Source organism: Lissotriton helveticus, chromosome 10 (genome assembly GCF_964261635.1).
Source record: "Lissotriton helveticus chromosome 10, aLisHel1.1, whole genome shotgun sequence".
NCBI lineage: Eukaryota > Metazoa > Chordata > Amphibia > Caudata > Salamandridae > Lissotriton > Lissotriton helveticus.
Genome location: NC_136071.1, coordinates 832,703,868 through 832,724,323, shown reverse-complemented (window position 1 = coordinate 832,724,323; position 20,456 = coordinate 832,703,868). Strand labels below are relative to the sequence as shown.

Here is a 20,456-nt window from a genome sequence, read left to right as displayed (position 1 = left end):
TATATATATATATATATATATATACGGGGAGGTACATGCAGGAAGATAGAGTGAAAAAAGTGTTGAAGAGGAAGGAGATGACGTGTCAACTCTGTAGATGAAGGTTTTCAGAAAGATATGCGAGAGGAAAGGGTGGTGTAAAGGGTAGAACAGGAGTGACTGAGACATTCCGAAAATCACTAAACCCTACTCAAACCTTGGAAATGTTTAATTCACCAGCCTCATATTTTCAGATTTGAAATATTTTCAATTCTATGTATGCATAGCATTTCCATTGTTGTCACTCATTCATCTGATACTGCTAACAAGAACTCGTAAATCAAATAAGTCTGGCTTGTTTTAGTTGTATGTTTGTGGTGGAGTGATAAATCTGGATGCAATAACAGAAAGCTCACAAAAGGCTCACAAATAGTGGGCCGTGGCAGCCTTTATCAAACCCAGGATTATACTTCAAATACTTAATGTTTCATGCTGCACCCTTAGCTACTCAGGCCATGTATCTTGTAAAGTATCCTTAGTTGCACTTCTTTGGCCATGCCCCTTTCAGAAACCTCCAGCTGTTTTCATTCCATTTAAGTACTGCTTACGTATATCAATCTAACTTCTTTATCAGGCATTATAGAGTTCCTTTCGCCTGCAAAAAGCTGTTGAACAACCCAGCTTCTTCAAACAAGACACCGTTTGACCCATCACATTTGCTCCCGTTGCATTTAAAAGCGAGTCAAACTATAGTGCTTAACAGAATGAACGCAGATCAGTTGCAGCACCTTCAGCCGGTCCTACCTTTTCATCTAACATGACGTTGCATTTGCACCCTGAGGATGATTCTCTGGTTTTTTTTTTCAGTGTGAGTATACACTTAAAAATCGCAACTGCCAGATGTTGTTGTCTAAAAAGAAAATAATGAATGAAATGGTCACAAACGTCTTTCGCATGAGCTGCAGGGTGAACTCCCTCCCATAGTGTTCCATCATGCTGTAGCAGCATGAACTTAATCCATTGAGGGGTCAGGGGCGATACTTTCTGCATCCATACTAATTCAACCGTCTCCTGGCTAACCCCAGTGCCACCAAAGCCAGTCTAAGAAACACCTGACATGTCTCCCAGTGAAGCAATCTGAGAACAAACATTTGCAATGCAATATGTCTCACATTTGCTAGAGTTGGTGCTATTGTCATTGTAAATGAAAATGTGTTTAATGTAAGTGTTTTTGTTTGGAGTGGAGTGGACAAAGTGAGGAGGAAATACAGAGGGGAAGGTTGAGAGTGCATTGTGAGATGTAGTGGCAGAGGGCAGGGTTAGAGGAAAAAGGAGGGACATGGGCACACCAATTAAATAAACGTGAGGGAGGGGGAGAGTGGTAAATGCTGATGTGGATGTATGAGGTAGTGTTTGAGGAGAGGAGAGACAGATATAAGACGAGATAGGCTGAAGAGAAAGGGGAGGCCATGAGACAATCCTATTATCCTGGCAGAATAAATTGTAAATACTACCACTAAACACTAGAGGGCAGAATCTTCTAACAAAAAAGAACAAAGCCTTATGGGAGCGTGAGGAGATTGGAATCCCCTCAGGGTCCTTGAAGCCTTTGTTCACAGCCAGAGCTGTGAACAAAGAATCATTGTAATGTTGGAGCTCCAGGCTTATACCAGCCATTATAAGCTCGGAGCACTCCATTGTTTTCAATGGAGCTCCCAACATTCCAATGTTCTAAAAGGGCTTACTACTCTACGTATTTAACCAGCACTTGAAATGGAAATTTAGAAGTGCGGGTAGTTATCCTGGAACACCTGTTTGCAACTGAGAAGTTTCAGTTCTCTCTCACCAAAAATACTGCAGCAGTGGAGTATCCCTTTCAAACCGAAGTGGTGCAGGTACTCGTGCCCACCCATATAACGCACGGTATATAAGAAAACCAATAACTGTGATAAAATCTCCCCATTTGTTAACAAGCAAGACAAAAACGCTCCATTGTGTATTCAGAGATTAAATCTTGCCACCATTGTGAAATCACGTCTGAAGACTGCTTTTTAATTACTGGATCTAAAAACTTTGAAAATGGACAGGAAGAGTTCAAACAAATAATAACCAATGCTGGTTCAAAGGCTAAAAATCTCCCCAATGGTGGTTCGAGCATTGATTATAAAAAGAGAAAGTCAATGCTCTTGTTCAGCCCTAAACATATTGTGGCCTCGCAGCGTTGAACGTGCCGGGTGCCGAACCTTACAAAGACTGGGCATGCCCCAGGCATGACCTATGGTGGTAGGCCGGACATGCTTTACCTGCTCAGACATTAACATGACAGCTTTTTAAAAAAATGCAATCAGCGCAGAGGGAGGGAATTGGCCACAGCCTCAGCTGATAAATTCATAGGGGCTTATTTAAAAGCCCCCTGCACCGCCTGTGCACTTTTTCCCATTTTAGAAGTGATGCACCGGTGGTGCAAAGGGCTTGTAAATAAGCCACATAGTGTCCAAGCCTATGTAGAGTGGGTACAGCATAGATAGATTTTCAAAGCTTTTCACACCGTTCCCCTCTGTCCGAGAGCATAGGTCGGTGGCATGTCACATCACATCACTACGCAACGGCTTCTAAATTAGCAACTTCTTTTAGTGAATGCAATGGCCTTAATCAGAGTTGCCATAAAAGCGCACACTAATTTCCGGCCAAATTGTGCACTCGGTACCTCGTCACACAGCTGCCCACGTGGGAGTCAGTGGACGCACACAACCCTCTATCAGGTGGAGCAGTGCTGAAGCTGGATACGCGTAGTAATGAAAGTGAAAGCACAATCACTTTGCGTCCATGCAGCAATTTAATTATATATTCAAAAGAAAACCCAAAGTGTTGGGTATAGAGACCTAGTCCACAGGGGCCATCCTAGTCATGTACGAACTGAGGCGTGCTGCGACTTGCGGAGTTACGTAGGAGCACTTGTAGGTAGACTACGTGTAGTGCAATTTTTGGGGGGAGTGGATGAAAGTGATTAAAAATACCTTGCTAGTGGGCATCAACAAATTCTATTCCTGCTCCTAGGTTGGTATGTCTAAAAAGGGGGTTCACTCTGGAACCTAACTATGAATTGGGTCGCAGTGTGAGATCAACATGTTTCGAGCTTCCCCTAGCTATTCCTCAGGACCACACAGGGACCAGCCTGTGTATGCCACTACTAATATACCTAAATAGGAAATAAACAATTGTGAAGTGAAGAAAAAATTATTAAATAAAGTGAACGCTGCTAATAATAAAGCATGCGCTGTTGGTGCATACGTTCCCTATGTCACGTTGTAAATCTGAAATGGAGAAAATGAGGAGATTGCGTTAGAAAACAAAGTCCCCCTCTCTCTTTTTGAGTAGGGGTGGTGATTATCTACTTCCAATATTGCAGTGCTCCTTATGGGTGAGTTGCTCCATAATGGCGCGTGCAGTCTTCCCTGACAAGTGTGATTGTGCCTAGGAACAATAAAAACATGCTTGGTAAACTTTCCAGGCAACCATGATTGTGCCTAGAAATAATCAAGGCATGCTTGTCTGATGCCCAGTGTACATGTTTATACACAGCCATCAACATTCATTCATTCATTCACTCACAACTTAAGCAGTGACATACAGAAAACACACTTCTTGTAATCATAAGGTTAGGTAGTTTGTTACTTTTTGGTTTGAGAAATCTCGCTCCATGGACTCGGGGGGGGGGGGGGTACCCTGTGAAACAATCCTGCCTAGAATGAAATATAATGCACGTTAGTGCTCATATTCGGCAAAGGGAAAGAGTACTTTGGGCATGGCATGGTCACGAACGCTAATAAAAGAGAAGTCAGTAATTTATGCATGGCTGATGACATGGAATGGTGTCCATAGATCGTGGCCTTAACCAAAGGTTCTGACAGACTCAAGCAGCCACGACCGGCAGTGGGAGTACCTGCAGGGCGGTGACGTGGGGAGGGGCAGGGTGTGGTGTAGTAATGTATGGATTACGGAGTTTTACAGGTAAGTAAACATTTAAATAAATAGGGGACTCACCACTGACCCTGCTGAGGGTGTATCGCCAGCTTTCCTGTTCGCCTGTCCGGCCACTTTGCCACGCCTCGCGGCCCCCGCTTCGCGGGAGCCGCTCGCAGGCTTGAGACTTTGCTAAGAGCCAACTCCTGGGCTTCTACTCGTGCCCCAGGGCACCAACGCGCACCGAGGGACTTTGCAGCTGACCCCAGGAACAGAGGCGGGACTGCGAGGACCAGCGTGCTCAGCGGCGCTGATCGGCCGCAGCTGGTCCTCTTCCCGCCCCCCTCCTCCTCCTTCACTCTTTGATAAGCAGCCACAGCAACGCGCACGCGGGACGCGCGCGGGGCAAAGACCGGGCAAAGAGCGGGCCGTTTAAGGCCGTTCAAGGACGGCAGAGGACGGCCCTGGCCCTGAACCCCTGCCTTATTGCCCCCAATCAATCAATTGCTAAGGTAGGCGGAACTGTGTCTTCTATTTGTGTATTGAAACACCAGCGGCCGCCTTCCAGCTATATCACCATCTTCTATTGTCCTTGCGCTACAGATGTCGGCCATGCGCAACAGAACTAGAAGTTGTACAAAAAAAGCTACGGCGGTAGCACAGGTGACTGGACCCATAGATCTTTTTATTTCACGGGTGAATGAGACTATTGACAAAAGCATTGTTTTATTGGAAAAAAGAGTCTCCATGGATCTTGCGAACGCAAAGCGCTCGTCCTTGGGTTCTCTTGCAAATGCCAAATCACCTGCCCAGCAGTTATTGAATAATTGTTCTTTACCCTTAACCCTGCCTACTACTAGCGCACTGACTGTACCGAATGCTGTTGATTTATCGGTCGCCCTATCAGACTCGGATCCGTCTTTCGTCGATCTGGAGGCCACTCCAGATCTAGAAGCTGGTCAGTCACCTGGCAAAGCGGAGCCGAGTCTGGGTGGGTTAACTGATGTGGTAACAGCTCCTGTACTTATAGATTCTGGGGGAAGGGTTATCATTCCCCCAAAAGTTACATCCAAGAGTAAAAACAAAGTAAAAGTTGCAGTTAGGAACCATAATCTGATATCACCTACCCCGCAACTGGCACCAGGTATACCCTGATGGGTGCAAAATATGGTAACAGATCTAAAATTGGACCTTGAGGCCACAATAGCAGCACAAATTAAGCCTTTAATTTCCAAACTTGACAGGCTCACGTCTTTAATGCACTCGAAATGGCCAAATAAGACGAACTGGCCAGGGCCTGTTCAGCCACAAGGGATCACAGAAGCAGCCCCTAAATGCTCATCCTGTGTCCAGCTTTCTAAAGATGTATTAAATAACGCACAAGTAACTATAGTCCCCGGGAATCCAGCTTTATCTCATCTGTCGCAAACAGGGAATAATTCTGTCCAATCCACAGCTTTATCCACTCCGAAGGCGGTGGGTTCTATTTCGACTCACCAACACTCTGTCGTTGGTAACAAAACCACCACTCCTCAAGTAAAAGATGTCGTAGGAAAGTCTAATACCCCTTTAGTACCTCCCCCTACAAATAAGACTGAAGGTTTTAAGCCAAAGCAGGCACGTTTTAAGTCAATTAATCTGCCACCAGAAGTCTCCCCTTTTGTGGTCGTGTTGACAGCAGTTCCCCCACTGAAGGAGGGAGCAAAAGAAACTTTTGTTGAGTTAAGAAATAAATGCGCTCAGTGGCTCCACTTACATAAACCTCTACCTAATAATATGAACGGTGAAATTCTTACTGTGCGTAGAGGGGACTGGGTGGGCAGAAGTAAGAAAACAATAGTAGGGGATGTAATTACAGTTAATTTTAGGGATACAGGGGCAGCTAGTTACATATGTAATGCACCCAACAGTGGTCCTGCTACTCAAATCAATCCACTCCCTTTGTCCTATTTTCTTCCTATGCCATCAATACCAAATCCTCCTTGTTCTACTTTTTCAAGTAATAGAGGATCTGTGTATCCCCCGCAACATATCACTAAACCTTGGCAGCAACCACCACACCCTTCTTCTTTTTTTCCACATTATGCCAGTTTTCAGCAGCAGCCATCACATGCCTTATCTTTTCCCCCTCACTATGTTAATCCTCAATGGCAACAACCTCCCCATTTTCCACCACCATCATATCAGCCTGCCCATCAGTGGCAGCAACCTTTTCAGCCCCTACAACCAGTTAAACCCCAGTGGCAACAAACATGGCAGGACTTGCCTCCTTCCCAAGATCCCTCGTACTCACAATTTGCCCATCCTAACAGATATGCTGTGTTAGACGAGGTAGATTGACTCAGCTTTATTAAAGTTTTAGATTCAAACATCTCTACGTCTAAATTAGATATGGAGAGTGTTCCTCCAGTCATACTTTTCCCCACACCTTCTGAATTCCCAATAGTGTCATCGCTAATACCCCTCTCGCATATAGAAAATAGGGATAGCCTTGATGCATGTACACCTACCGTTACTCTCAGATTAGGCCCAGATACCAACCCCCGGGAAGATGGTCCTATTCTACCATGTGTAATCCAGCCAGAGTCGACTATTGTTGGCGATACTGGTAAACCAGCAGGACTCTCTCTTATTTCCTGGAACATTGCTGGCCTTGCCAGTAAAATAGGTACACCCTTCTGGACCAGATTTATTGGGGAGGGATTGGACCTAATCCTTTTGCAGGAAACGTGGTGTCTGGACCTCATTAACATCGAAGGGTACGCATCTTACTGCCTTAAAGCCACCAAATCTAGCTCGGGCAGGGCTAAGGGGGGCCTTTTGATGCTTTTGTCCACCAAGCTGTGTGATTGTACGGTCAAAAGCAGTACGACAGTTGGGACCCATAGTCAAGTTATAAGGGTGGAGTGTAGGAAGAGTATTGATTTAGTTGTAGTAAATTTCTACAACAATATTTTTGATGCCACCAGAGGAGATATTCTACCGCCTCTAGAAAAGGAAATTGCCAAGGCCTTGGGCATTTCGAAAAGAAAGGCTGAGGTTGTTTGGGCAGGGGATTTTAATTTGCAGCCCTGCCCTTTGTCTAAAGGGAATATCTGTGGCTTCGGAGCGGCTATGAGCAGTCACTGGGGGGGTCCGGGTGTGAGGGAGGATTCTCCTCACTTCCAACATTGCAGTTACGGTTCTACACTAAATAACATGCTAGTCACACTAGATATGACCCTGTTAAACTGTAACATAAATAACCAGGCAATAACATGCCCCACATTTACAGGAAGAGACGCAGGATCATTTATAGATCATATTCTTTTGTCTAGCAGTGGAGACTTTACCGATTTGTATGTAAATGAAGAAAGTCTCAGCGACCATAACAGCATCCGTGTTACCCTCCTAGGGCATGGTACCTCGACAGTTTCAGGTGAAAAATGCTCTACTGACCTAGTACCTATAAGACCGAAGGGTCTAAGGATTAAATGAACTGGAATTAATTCTAAGGCTAAGCAGAAGGAGGTTCTTACTAGCTGTAAGAACCAAATTAGTTCCTGTCTAGATAATGACTGTGACCCAGGTTGCTTATTAGTCCACTTTGTCTCCATGAATAGTATTATTGATGGTATTTTTACTAAGGCCCCGTCATCCAATAGTGGTCCGAAGCAGGGGTGGTTTGATAAGACCTGTATAGTCGCCCTCCGAGAACTAAAGAAAGCTTTAGGTACCAAACCACGTGATAAGGAGGATATACAATATCTCAGGGCTAGATATAAAATAGCAATTAATAATAGGAAAAGGGTATTACAGACTGAGGCGTGGGATAAGTTGAAGGAAGCAGCCGAGACCAAAAACTGCAAACTTTATTGGGAAACAATTAACAGCCCTTTTCTCAATAAAGAAGATGTTCCAGAACTAACATCATATGTGGCATGCAGCGATTGGGTCAGTCACTTTTCAAAAATTTTTAATCCGGAAGGGTTATCCCTTGAGTCATTGTCACCTGAGTCTACCCCTTGGTTACCCCTCCCGTTGGGAATAACATTAGAAGAAAGCCATGAAGGAATTTCTATTAGCAAGGGAGGCAAGGCCCCTGGCCCTGATGGGGTCCCGCTGGATTTATACAAAGATGAACCAGTTCTGTGGGCTCCCATCCTGGCGAGGATATTTAATTGTGCGGCAGAAACTAATTTCCCTTCTACTTGGGGTCAATCGGTTATTATCCCCTTACACAAGAAAGGTAATAAATCAGAGGCCTCCAATTATCGGCCAATTTCATTATTGGACGCCTCTGTAAAGGTAATGAGTAGGATTTTGCTCAAAAGGCTAGAAGATTGGGCAACTGATTCAAATATTTTAACTAGAGTCCAATACGGCTTCCGGAAAGGTTTGGGCACATTGGATCAATGTGTAAATTTGGACCTTTTAATTAACAAATATACTGTGGCTAAAAATGGCAACCTCTTTTTATGTTTTGCTGATTTGAGTAGCGCTTTTGATTTGGTTAACCACGCTATTCTTTGGGAGGTTTTGCTTGATGCAGGGGCACCGAGGGAAATCGTCCACTTCTTAGCTAGACTTTATGAAAAACTCTCCTGTAAAGTCCGCTATGGCACCCTAGGCGAATGCACCCCGTTTTTTAAAGTGTCTCGGGGCATACGCCAGGGATGTGTTCTGGCCCCGCTTTTATTCTCCCTTTTTATCAATGATGTCGACCGTTCCTTGGTTGACATCCCAGCAGACGCCCCCCTGATTGGTGGTAAACCTGTCCCGCTGTTACTTTATGCGGATGACGCTGTTCTTCTATCTCGAACACAGATTGGCCTCCAGCGCTTAATTGATAATTTTATGCAGTTTATCCAAGTTAGGAGGCTCCGAGTGAACAAAACCAAGACGTATGTTATGTCATGCGGTCAGGCAGCAAAGCAGTCAAAGCATACCTTTTTCCTGGATAAAGAAAAGCTGACTCATGTTAAGTCCTTTTGTTATCTAGGAATTACATACAATAATAGTGGGACCTGGACCTCGGAATTTGATTCTATTAGACTAAAAATGCTGCGGTCCACTAGCAGTATTTTTCGATTTGCCTCTAAACTTGGCTCACGAAGCATTTCAGACATGATGAACATATATAACGTTTGTTGCGTCTCCTCTGCACTGTATGGGGCAGGTGTATGGGGCCACAGCGAGGGTATATCCCTGCAGAAGGAGGAAAATAAGTTTCTAAGGAGGTTGTTATGTGTTCCCCCTTCTGCCTCTGTTCAACTGATCCACGAAGAGGTCGGGGTCGAGTTCATTTCTGACTTAGCAGCAGTTCGGCCACTTTTATTGTGGCGCTCTATTTGGGCTAAGCCAGAGACTCGATTCACTCAAGATATTATTCTTGACTGTATAGGTTTGTACCATTCTTCACGCATACAGTGGTTGAGATACATCCATCGCTGGTATCTCCTTCTTTTCAATATCGATGTGTTCCGTGAGCCAGAAGAGGTTGTTTCTATTCCAAAAAAAGAAATTAAGACAACGTTTCTAAATTTCCGAAAGGCAGAGCGAGATAAAATTTCTGGTAATCTTATTACCGTGAAATTTTATAAAGATCTGAATTTAATTTCGGGGCTCCAACCCTACCTTGTGTACGTGACCCGTCCATCTCATCAGTATGTTTTAACACGTGTCAGATTGGGTATTGTTCACCATTTGGTTGCATTTCCAAACACAAGAGCCAGACCAGAGACACCCTGCCCGTGCGACAGTACTTCTCGCCAGAGTAGTTGCCATTTTTTACTTTTCTGTAAATTTTTCCATTTTCTTAGGTTAAAATACCTTAAACCGATTTTTATAAAGTATAATATTTGTACCACAGAAACTGCACTGATACTTTTATCCTCATTAGAGAATGAGGAGATCTGCTTCTTTCTGGCTACTTTTATTTTGAAGTGTACAGCTGCCAGGAAAAGTATTGTACTATAATATTTCTTATACTTACCTGTCTGTACCTATGTTATACAGCTGCCAGGATTTGTATTATGCTGCTATTACCTTTTACATTCCTGTCTGTATATACATGTTTCCAAGTTTTATACCAATTTTTGTAACGAAGGTATTATTTTTACCCGTTGATGTCCACAGTATGTTATGATTATTTAAATTGAAATGTACAGCTGCCAGGAAATGTCTATCAAGTAAACCCTACTGATTTCCTGTCTGTTCATTTATGAATGTCTTGTATTTTTGTAACAGTACGTTGATTTAAAAAGGCAAGATTACCTTTTAATTGTTGCACACTAGCCTTTGCACATTTTCCTACCTCCTTTCTTACTTGTGTTCATATGGTGATTTTAATATCTTAACTATGTATCTTATTATGCTTGTATGATTTGTATGTACAAATCGAATAAAAGCTTTTGAAATTTGAAATAAATAAAACGAATTTCGTTGTGTGCACTGCATCGCATTTGGGGATGCAGTGCACTCAGCAAAATTCGTTTTATTTATTTAAATGTTTACTTACCTGGGAAGCTCCGTAATCCATACATTACTACACCCCACCCTGCCACTCCCCCTCCCCCGTCAACGCCCTGCAGGTACTTCCACTGCCGGCCGCGGCTGGACTCAAGTAATTGCCAACTATCCCTGTGAAAAAGAACGGGCAGTTACTTCATACGAGGGTCGCCACGTAATCACACCTATTCTTCTCCCCGCCGGACCACATATTAACGTGTCTCCGGCGAGGGACCGGTATTGTAGTTTCATGTTTGTACTGCGTGGTCTAGAGAGCTAGACCGCACGCGAATGGTTGGAAAGGCCGCCTCTGATGGGAGGAATGGCGGCCATGTTGGATGGATACGCAGGTGGGGCTTTGTCGTATTCCAAGCTATAACTCTTAAATGACTGAGTTTTTGGGCATCAGAAGCTATTTAAATCAATATTTATTGCATAATATTAATAACAATAGCGTTTTTAGCACCCACCCGAAAATTTTAAAAAAATGTTTTAAAAGGTATTGGTCGTGTTTATGTATAATTATACAGCCAAAAAGTTGTCTGTGTGTTTCTACCAATCCCAAGTGGATGGTTTAGGGCAGATAAGTACTGGGTAATAATGGGGACAGAAGTGTATGATTCCCCATATTACATACTGAAATTTGCATGCTGGGAAATAAATGGTGCAGTGGCACCAAAGTTAGTTAGTGCATATTGGTCAGCACGTGCATGGTAGTTCATCTGGTCCCTAAGAATTGATCATAGAATTCAGACCCATTATGAAACGTTTTGACATGAATCTATGTAAAATTCAAATGAACAGACCCCAGGGTATATCGTCATTTAGGCCCTCGGTGTCTGTGCGGAGTTTGAATACCCAGCGCTGTTCCCTCTTGTGCAGTCTTCTCTCCAGGTTGTCTTTATTGTTAATATGTTCCAACACTACCCATCTCAAATCGTTGGGTGTGTGTTGATGCTCAATAAAGTGTGTGGTCATTCTCGTGTTGGCACGTTTGCACCTTATGTTGCTCCTGTGTTCCACTATATGGGTACTCACTTTTCTAGTGGTCATACCGACATAGTGGAGATTGCACGGGCATGTAATGAGGTAAACTACTCCATTGGTGTTGCAGTTTGAGAAATGGCTTAGTTCCCACGTGGTGTCGTTATTGAAAACAACTGTCTTAGTAGCCGTGGTCAAATGACAGACACTGCAGTTACTGCAGGGGTAGTGCCCTGTTGGTAGTGGGTGGAGTCTCCGTACTCTTTTCATTTGTTTTGGTAGCACTTGGTCCTGTGTGTACTAAGTGATTCTTTAAGTTCATGCCACATCTGTGGCTGAATATAGGTGTTGGTATGTTTAGACCACCGCTGTTTAGTGTGTCCCAGTGTTTTTCACTATCTTGGTGACTTGATCTGAGGCCACATTAAAAGTGTTAATACAAATTGGTCTCCTAGGTTCTGAGTCGTTGGTTACTTTGGGTTCAAGTAGGGCTTCTCCGTTGTTGTTCGTGGCCCTTTTGCATGCCCTGGCTTCAAGTTCTTTTGGGTAATTTCGTTGTTGCAGTTTCTCACTAAGATCCTTAGCATGACTTTTGTAATCCTGTTTATCGGTGCAGTTCCTTCCCAGTCAAATGAATTGCCCAAAGGGTAGATTTTGTTTCAGATGCCGGGGGTGGAAACTGTCAAACTGAAGGAGGTTATTTCTCGCTGTTGGCTTAAAATGTGTGGTTGTTGCCAAAGTACCTTGTTGTGGTAGTATATTCAGGTCTAGAAAGACTAGATGAGATCTGCTCATGGGGTGCGAGAATTTTAGAAATGGGTCTTGTAAATTAAGTCACTTTAGGAAATCATTGGCATTATCTTCAGTACCTTCCCAAATCAATATAACATCGTCTATATATTGTTTCCACATTAGGACGTGGTGTAAATGGGGGTTGGTGTTATTTAGAATCTTATGCCTCTCTAAATGATGCACGTAGAGTCTGTCCACACTTGGCACAAAGGTACTCCCCATGCTGGTACCATGTTGTTGACGGTATAGCTTGTCCTCAAATCTAAAGAAATTCTCAGTAAGCGCCAGTCTGCAGCACTCCAGCACTCCAGCACGACATGTCTCGAGGTATGGTAGGTCCACTCATTCTCAAAAAGGACCTCCTCTAGTATCTCGAGGGTTTCTTTGTGGGGGAGAGAGGTGTAGAGACTCTACACATCCAAGCCAATGAGTATGCTGGATGCGGGGTCAAAGGGTTGATCTTTCAAAAGGATTAGAACCGCTTTAGTGTCCTGTAGGTAGGTATCAGTGTTTTGTATGATAGGGCGTAAGAATGCGTCTGCAAACTTAGACAGTGGTTCCAGAATAGAACCTATCCTGACACTAATGGTCCCCCTGGTGGTTTATCCTGATGTTTATGAATTTTAGGGATGGTATCAAAATAAGGGGTGACTGGTTTGGTATTTTCCAGAAAACCAGCTTCCTTCTTGCTCAACCAGTCATTGGTTAGAGATTCTTCAATGAGGGTCGCTATTTCAATTCAAAGTCTCTCAGTGGGGTCTTCCTTGATGAGTTTGTAGTTCCTCTCCTCGGCTAGTAGGCGTAGGCACTCATTCCTGTAGTCTTTAGTGTTCTGTAAAACAATGGCCCCTCCTTTGTCCGCTGGTTTTATCGTAATTGATTCGCTGGTAGATAGTTGTCGTATTACTTCTTTCTCCAAGTCCTTGGATCCAGGTCCTTCACTTCCTTCATTACAGCCTTTTCAAAAGCTAATAGTTCCACTGGTAGGTTGACAGGTGGTGGTGTGCAGTTGGATTTTTTCTTTAATCCTGTGTCACTCCTTTGTTCATCTGTTGGTGCTTTATCCCTGAAGAAGACTTCAAGTTTTATTTTCCTGATGAACTCCTTGAGATCACAGCAGAGTTTGAATTTGTCTACAGGGGGGGTTGGTACAAAGCCTAACCCCTTTCCCAATACTGTCAGTTGTGTCGGAGTTGGTGTCGCATCTGATAGATTTACAACTAGACTGGGTTGTTGCTTGTCGCAATTTAATTATAGCAATGAAAAGGCAAAGTATCTGCACACGGCACTCCACAAATTAGCCTTCTCGCTGGCCTGAGTGCGCTCTTAAATGGCTGTAGGCACAAGCAAAGTTGCAAAATCTCCCCTCAGCCTTACCCTATAGCATAATCACCGGGGCTGGTAACGGAGATCGGCATGAAGCTGTTGGATGTCAAGTTAATGGCACTCCGCTCGATATCGATGGCAGCGTGAACAAAGCGTGCTCCCTGCTCTGTGGTGTGCCATGCAGGACAAAGCAAAGCACAGTGCTTTTTTATTAAAAGCTAGCATGGCAGAAATCAGACAGTTGCACTGGAGTGGACATTATATAAATACACTGTTGCCAAGACATGAGTGAACGTACCTAGGCAAGGACATTGAAAATATCGCCTCTTATGACATTATGTTATAGGGAATTCCCAGCAGTGCTTTTATCTCTAGTTTTCTCCTAACACGTAGGGGCTAGGAGTCACAGAGAGTGGATGAACACAATGTCTGTTTCCTGGAAACAACTGAAGAGATAGCACAAGTGGAAAAGTGTGTTTTCCCTTATTCAGTCGTCTGCACCATGACTTAAGAGGAACAACTAAAACTCCTCTGTTGAGAATTCCCATCGAGTCCATCTGTAGCTTACCCCTGCTTTGTTTAGCTAAATTTTATATTTTCTACGATCTGTAGCTTTTCCCTGCTTTGTTAAGTAGCAACTGAATTCCAAAAGTCCATATAGACCAAAAACCACATGCCATGCAACTCAACACAGCAAAAATCACCTGGTCAACTGGAACGCCAGGCAAGAAGCAAGCTGAATCATCAGACTTTTAACAAGGAGGAAGAGACACCGTGAGTGAGCAATAGAGATGCCGTGCGCATGCACAATCTTCTGTCCGGGCGGGCGCTGCAAACAGGAGACAGGGAGGGTACAAACATGCCTACCTTTCAATCAAAAGTCAGCGTTTTTGATGCGCGCCAATGAAAAGCATGGGTGGAGCTTCCATCCCGCTTCTGAAGATAAACCGACGACAATAGATCTCGCAAGTGGGCAGCGCATGCGCTGCAATGCTAGGCAATACTTAAAAAGGGACTATTTGGGTTTCCAATGGGTCTCTCAGTATAGCAATTCCAATGCTGTCTCAGTAGAACAATTCCAACTCTAAGACATGCATTCACTTATCTCGTGGTTTGGGAGTGTAAAAATATCGAAGCAAGTATTTTAAATGTATTAAATTATGTTTGTAGGTGAATGGTGTGTCCCTTACTTGCGCACAGCTGGATGTCCAGGATTTGTCAAAGATTTGGTGGCCCACCGAGTCTTTCGATCTACGTCTGACACCTGAGAGAGTATCAACTGTACTTAACAAAACCGTGGAGTATAAATAGGAAAATGAATGGCCTATGTAAGTTTGGAGTATATCGGCAGTTAATAGGGGAATTTCGGAAGGCGATTTGGGGAAGGTGGCCAACCCTGCCCTGGCAGACAAGACCAATCTTTGAGAGTTCAGCAACACCTGTGGTGAATCGCCTCCTCTTTCTCAAAACCTATGCAGTAAGAGGGTGGAGCCCTTAACAAAGTGGTCTCCCAACATAGTCAATCCCAAATTAAATAGCATTTTCCTTACTAGGAGGGAGTTGGGGGTTACCTGTAAGAGGTAGAAGAAGAGACTATGGCACATTAAGTGACATCAGCAACACCAAATCCCACCAGGCCCAACAGGTCATGGCCACAATGTCTACATCCTCTCGCACCAAATGTGGCTGGAGATACACATTCACTAACAGCGACTTGGAGTGGCCAACTGCACATTAGACTCTGACATGCACAGCAGTTGCCTGAGGTGTGGTCCAAAATTTTAGATTAGAGTGAGCATGAGCCAGTAGATAACATAAGCACACATCTGGAACACAAGCCCTCAGTCTCTTAGGGGTTGGGTGAGAAACTCCTAACACACTCTTGGTTGGCCAGTGCCCCATATAAGCCACAGTAGAACCTGTTGTACCTGTGTGAAGAACATCATGGGAAGGAAGAGTGGGATGTTAGTGAAAAGATATAAGAATTTGTGGAGTACTACCATCTTAATAAATAATATTCACCTCATAATGGGGGGGAGAAGGATCCATCAGCACAGGTCTTCAGCTGCTCCAGTACTGGGCTAAAGTTACCACTTTTAAACTCATCCCAATTTTGGGTAACTCAGAAGCCTAATTATCTGACTCCCTACGGGCTCTTTTGTAAAGGATAATCCAAATGTGGGAACCCCCGAAAAGTCAGTAAGGGGTAATCCTTTGGATTTGGACCAATTGATTCGCAATCCTGAAAACCTACTAAAACACACAACTTCTCGAATAATGGAAGCTAAGTTATCTTCAAGTCACTGGATGTACAGACTCACGTCATCCGTGTATAGAGAAATATTTAATTAACTACTCCCACAGCCGCATGCCTCGGTGTCCCAGCACAGAGCATGCCAAGTGACTCAATGATGAGGGCAAAGATCAATGTGGATAGGGGCACACATGTCAGGCCCCCAAGCCCACCCAGAAGGGATCAGAGTGCAACTTGTTCATCCAAATTCTAGCCATTTAGGAAATGTACAAAAGATTAATCAGTAACAGGAATTAATATCTTCGCCCAAGACAACATAGTTCTCCCTCACAAATGGCTATCCTAGTATACCAAATGCTTTTTCAGTGTCCAGAACCACCACTGCTGTGAGATGGCCTAGATCCACTCTATGGAGGACTGCCATCAGCAGTGATAGATTAAGTGCTGTGGACTTCTGGGGGATAAAACAGTCTTGCTCCGGCAGGACTAAAAAGTGCATGTGTGGCTGGAGGCATTGCGACAGTACTTCGGCAAGGATTTTATTATCTATATTTGATAGTGATAATGGCCTGTTAGAGGAACAAAGGATGGGATCTCTGTTTGGTTTTAACAGTATACATATTACCACCGCCATTGCAGTGGGGGTAGAGAACCTTTAGTTAGTGCTGCTTTGTAAATGTCTAAAAGCTGTGGTGCCAGCAGGTAATATATGTTTTGTAAAACTCTACTGGGATTCCATCACCTCTTAGCACCTTCCCGCTAGGGATACTCATTATCACTCATCTAATATCTTTGAGTGTGAGTGGGGAGTTTAACAGCTCCCTAACTGCATCATCCTGCCATGCCAGCACCACCTGATCCAAGTAATCCGTATGATCAACACTATCCGGGCCTGACCCTGGAGTATATAGTCAAGCACAAAACCGCCAGAACTCAGCAAGAATGTCGCTGTGCTGTAATGGGTTCTGCCCGGTCACAAATTATACTGGTAACTCCCTAGTGTAAATGAGTAGATCTAGACACTCCAGCAAGTGCTTTGCCAGGCCTATCACCATCCCCATAGCGTTGGCATCGTGCCCCTTGACCTAAAAAGGACCTTGCCTCCACTTTCTCTTTGAATTAAGACAGAACCTCCTGAATCTTGACCAGGATCACGATTTTATTAGTACTCGTTTATGTTTTTTCTAACAATTTGAGTTCAGATTCAAGACAATCCAATCGATTACAAATTGATTTGAGAACTCCAGTGCTTTTAGATATACACATTCCCCTAATGGGTGCTTTAAAATCGTCTAAAGAATACCTATGTCTGCAACGGTGTCCTCATTTAGGTTGCAGGAGTCTGTTATGGCGCCTCTAATTTCAGATCTAAATACCGCACCAAAGACCTCAGTGACCTTTAGAAGTTAACTGTAGAACCGTGGTGGGTGGGGCAGAAATAAGGTACGAGAGAGTATCTCAACCTTACTGACCATGCACATTAGAGCCTGAGATCTCAGCCACCTGGGGTGTAAGGTCCACACAGCATCCACAAAATCTTATAGCTGTATTATTTGGGTAACTACCATACCGGCATGTTGGAGGTAGGGAGTTAGATTTTCTCAGATGCTCTGTCCCATAGTATAGAAATGACAAAATAAAATCTCAATCCGATAGCATTGGCCAATCCCTGTATTTGGAGCACAATTGTATTGATTTATCAAAAAAGTAAGGGAAGTCTATACTGGGGCCAGAGTTATAGCCAGAGTTGTCGTCCATCTAGAGTGCAGGCCACAATAACCACCCTACCCGCAGTGTCCTTAATACACTTCACCAGCTTAAAATGTAGGGTTTTTCTAATCAGAGTGACTGCTCATCAAGAGTAAGTGGAATATGAGAAAAAATAACGATGCGGGTCCAGAAGGTGGCAAATGTGTACTGACTCATCTCTTGTGTAGAGCTGTGCTACCGACCGTCATATCGGGCTGTCCTGTGTCCTGCATTTACAGCTACAACTCGCGGTACCCGCTTCGCGGGTCCCGCATCGTCTTGGAGGACTTTGGTGGATCTAGTGGACTTTGCCGGGGTATTCACGGGCAAGGCAGGGCTGCGAGCTACAGCGCGGGGACTCCATCACCCAGGAGTCCCTGCTCGGCCAATTGGAGACATCTGGCCCGCTCTCCCTGCTAGCCCCGCCTCCCCGAATGGACCAAACCTAACAATACTAAGCTCAATCACGGCTGCGCGGGAGTGCGCGGGAGCGCGCGGGAGCGTCCCGGGAGAATACTCAGACGTGAGTCCCTTGCTCATTGCACCATCAGGATTCAAGCAAGCCGGGCCGAAGAAGGCTGTGATGCCAGAAACCGGTCCCCGGAAGCTTGTTTCCTTCCCAGTATAAGAATTGGCTTGGTAGTTTGGTTTGCCCTGTTCCCATCATGCACTGGGACAGGAACAGACTAATTTGCATATAGCCAGGTTCTGAGCTGGGATGGTGCAGTGAGCTAAAAAACGGTGATAGATTAAAACCATGATCTATTGACTTGGTAAGAGTATTCTGCATCATTCAGAAACTCTGTCCATCACCACCCCCCTTTTCCAAAATCAGTGACATCACTCATGACATCACTGATGACATCTCAAATGACATCCCTGAAGACATCACTGATGACATCATCCTTGTGGCAGACCTCCTCTCACTGTAATATAATGATAAACACGATCAAAATATAAACTAACATTTTCAAAAAAATGGAGATACCAATCCAGTTAGAATAACCTATTCAGTAATTCCAAAATCTACATACACATCCACTCATTCAGCAACAATTCTATATAGTCATTCATACATGTACTCACTTATCATGTGTACTCATACACCTATACATCCTGTTATACACCGACACTCATCTATAGTTACTTACACCCATATTCACACATGCAAATAAACTATCAACTATCCATTTCCTTGCATATACAGCCATACACCCACCACTACACTAACTTCTACAGATTCGTACACATACTTACTCTCTTAAACAATCACTTATAGAAACTCATACTTATTTATACAGGAAGTCTTAGAATCTCTCGCTCTGACATATACTCACTTATATACATCAATTCTCACATATACTAGTTTAAAACATATGTAGTTACTCATAAAGATACTATTGAGACAGTCATTCACTAACTAACACACCCATACACACACTCATCCACCCATACAGTCCTGCACACATGCTGTCTTCAAAACACATACAAACAGTGAGTCAGTCATTCATGCATCTGTGCGCTAAGTAATACTCCCCACCGAACCATACAGACACTCCATTTTGGTACTCAAAAAAGCAACTAATAACCCATATACACACTGATGTAGCTACTCACCAACCCATGCAGCCACTTATATACAAAGTGAGACACTGATACAGATATTTAAATATTTACAAATTACTCACTAATACACCTATTCACTTAAATATACTTAATAAATCAGTTATACAATCAATTTTACAAAAAAAACCATCCATTTAGCTACTTATTTACCCATTTATTGTTCCATCGACGTTTAGATATACATATATAAAAAATATTTAATTTTCAGATAGACACACATTCACTGGATGATGTCATCAGTGATGTCATCAGGGATGTCATTTGAGATGTCATCAGTGATGTCATGAGTGATGTCACTGACCATGTCATGAGTGATGTAATATGTGACGTCATGAGCAGTGCATTGCGGGCGCGCAAGTTATAGTTAGCTGAGCTAACTATAACGGAGGAATTTTAAAGGTTTTGTATGAGAGAAATGTTCAGCTAACTATAACGTGTGAAACCTATGGTTTTTTCAATGAATATATATATATATATATATATATATATATATATATATACGTATATATACATATATATATATATATATATATATTCCATACAATGTGCAGCGTAACGCTCCACTCCGCTTAGACCCCTCCACAACAACAGTGGTCCGTGCTGGGCAGCGAGCCCATCAATTCAATCAAACATACCGGCGTCCACACGATCCTGGGACAGTATGAAGCACGAACTCCAATTGCGTGTTATTCAAAATATTTAATCAGCAAGATAGCAGAAAAACAATCACACTCGACGCGTTTCGGGGCTCCTCCCCCTTGGTCACGAGTAGTAAACTACTCGTGACCAAGGGGGAGGAGCCCCGTCGAGTGTGATTGTTTTGCTGCTATCTTGCTGATTAAATATTTTGAATACCACGCAATTGGAGTTCGTGCTTCATACTGTCCCAGGATCGTGTGGACGCCGGTATGTTTGATTGAATATATATATATATATATATATATATATATATATATATATATATACATATATATATATATATATATATATCATAAACGCCTCACTCACACAGGGGTGCCTGCCTGAAAGCCTGAAGACGGGACAAGTAGTACCGATCAACAAAAAACCCACAGTGGACCCAACAGATCCAAACAACTATCGCCCAGTGACCAACATCCCTTTTCTCACCAAACTCATAGAGAAATGCGTACAGAATCAGCTGAATAAACATATTGACAACTACTCTTTACTAGATGACTACCAATCAGGATTTAGAGCTAACCACAGCACGGAAACAGCAATCCTTCACATTGTCGACGATGCACTTCAAGCCCTAGATAGAAATCAATCTTGT

At 43.5% G+C, this 20,456-nt stretch overlaps 1 protein-coding gene across 8 annotated transcripts in view; it reads right to left on the bottom strand.

Annotated features, from left to right (window-relative positions):
• Window positions 1-20,456, bottom strand: part of C10H10orf67 (chromosome 10 C10orf67 homolog) — a 2,166,521-nt gene that overhangs the window by 1,398,498 nt on the left and 747,567 nt on the right. The gene's annotated exons all lie outside the window — the stretch shown is intronic.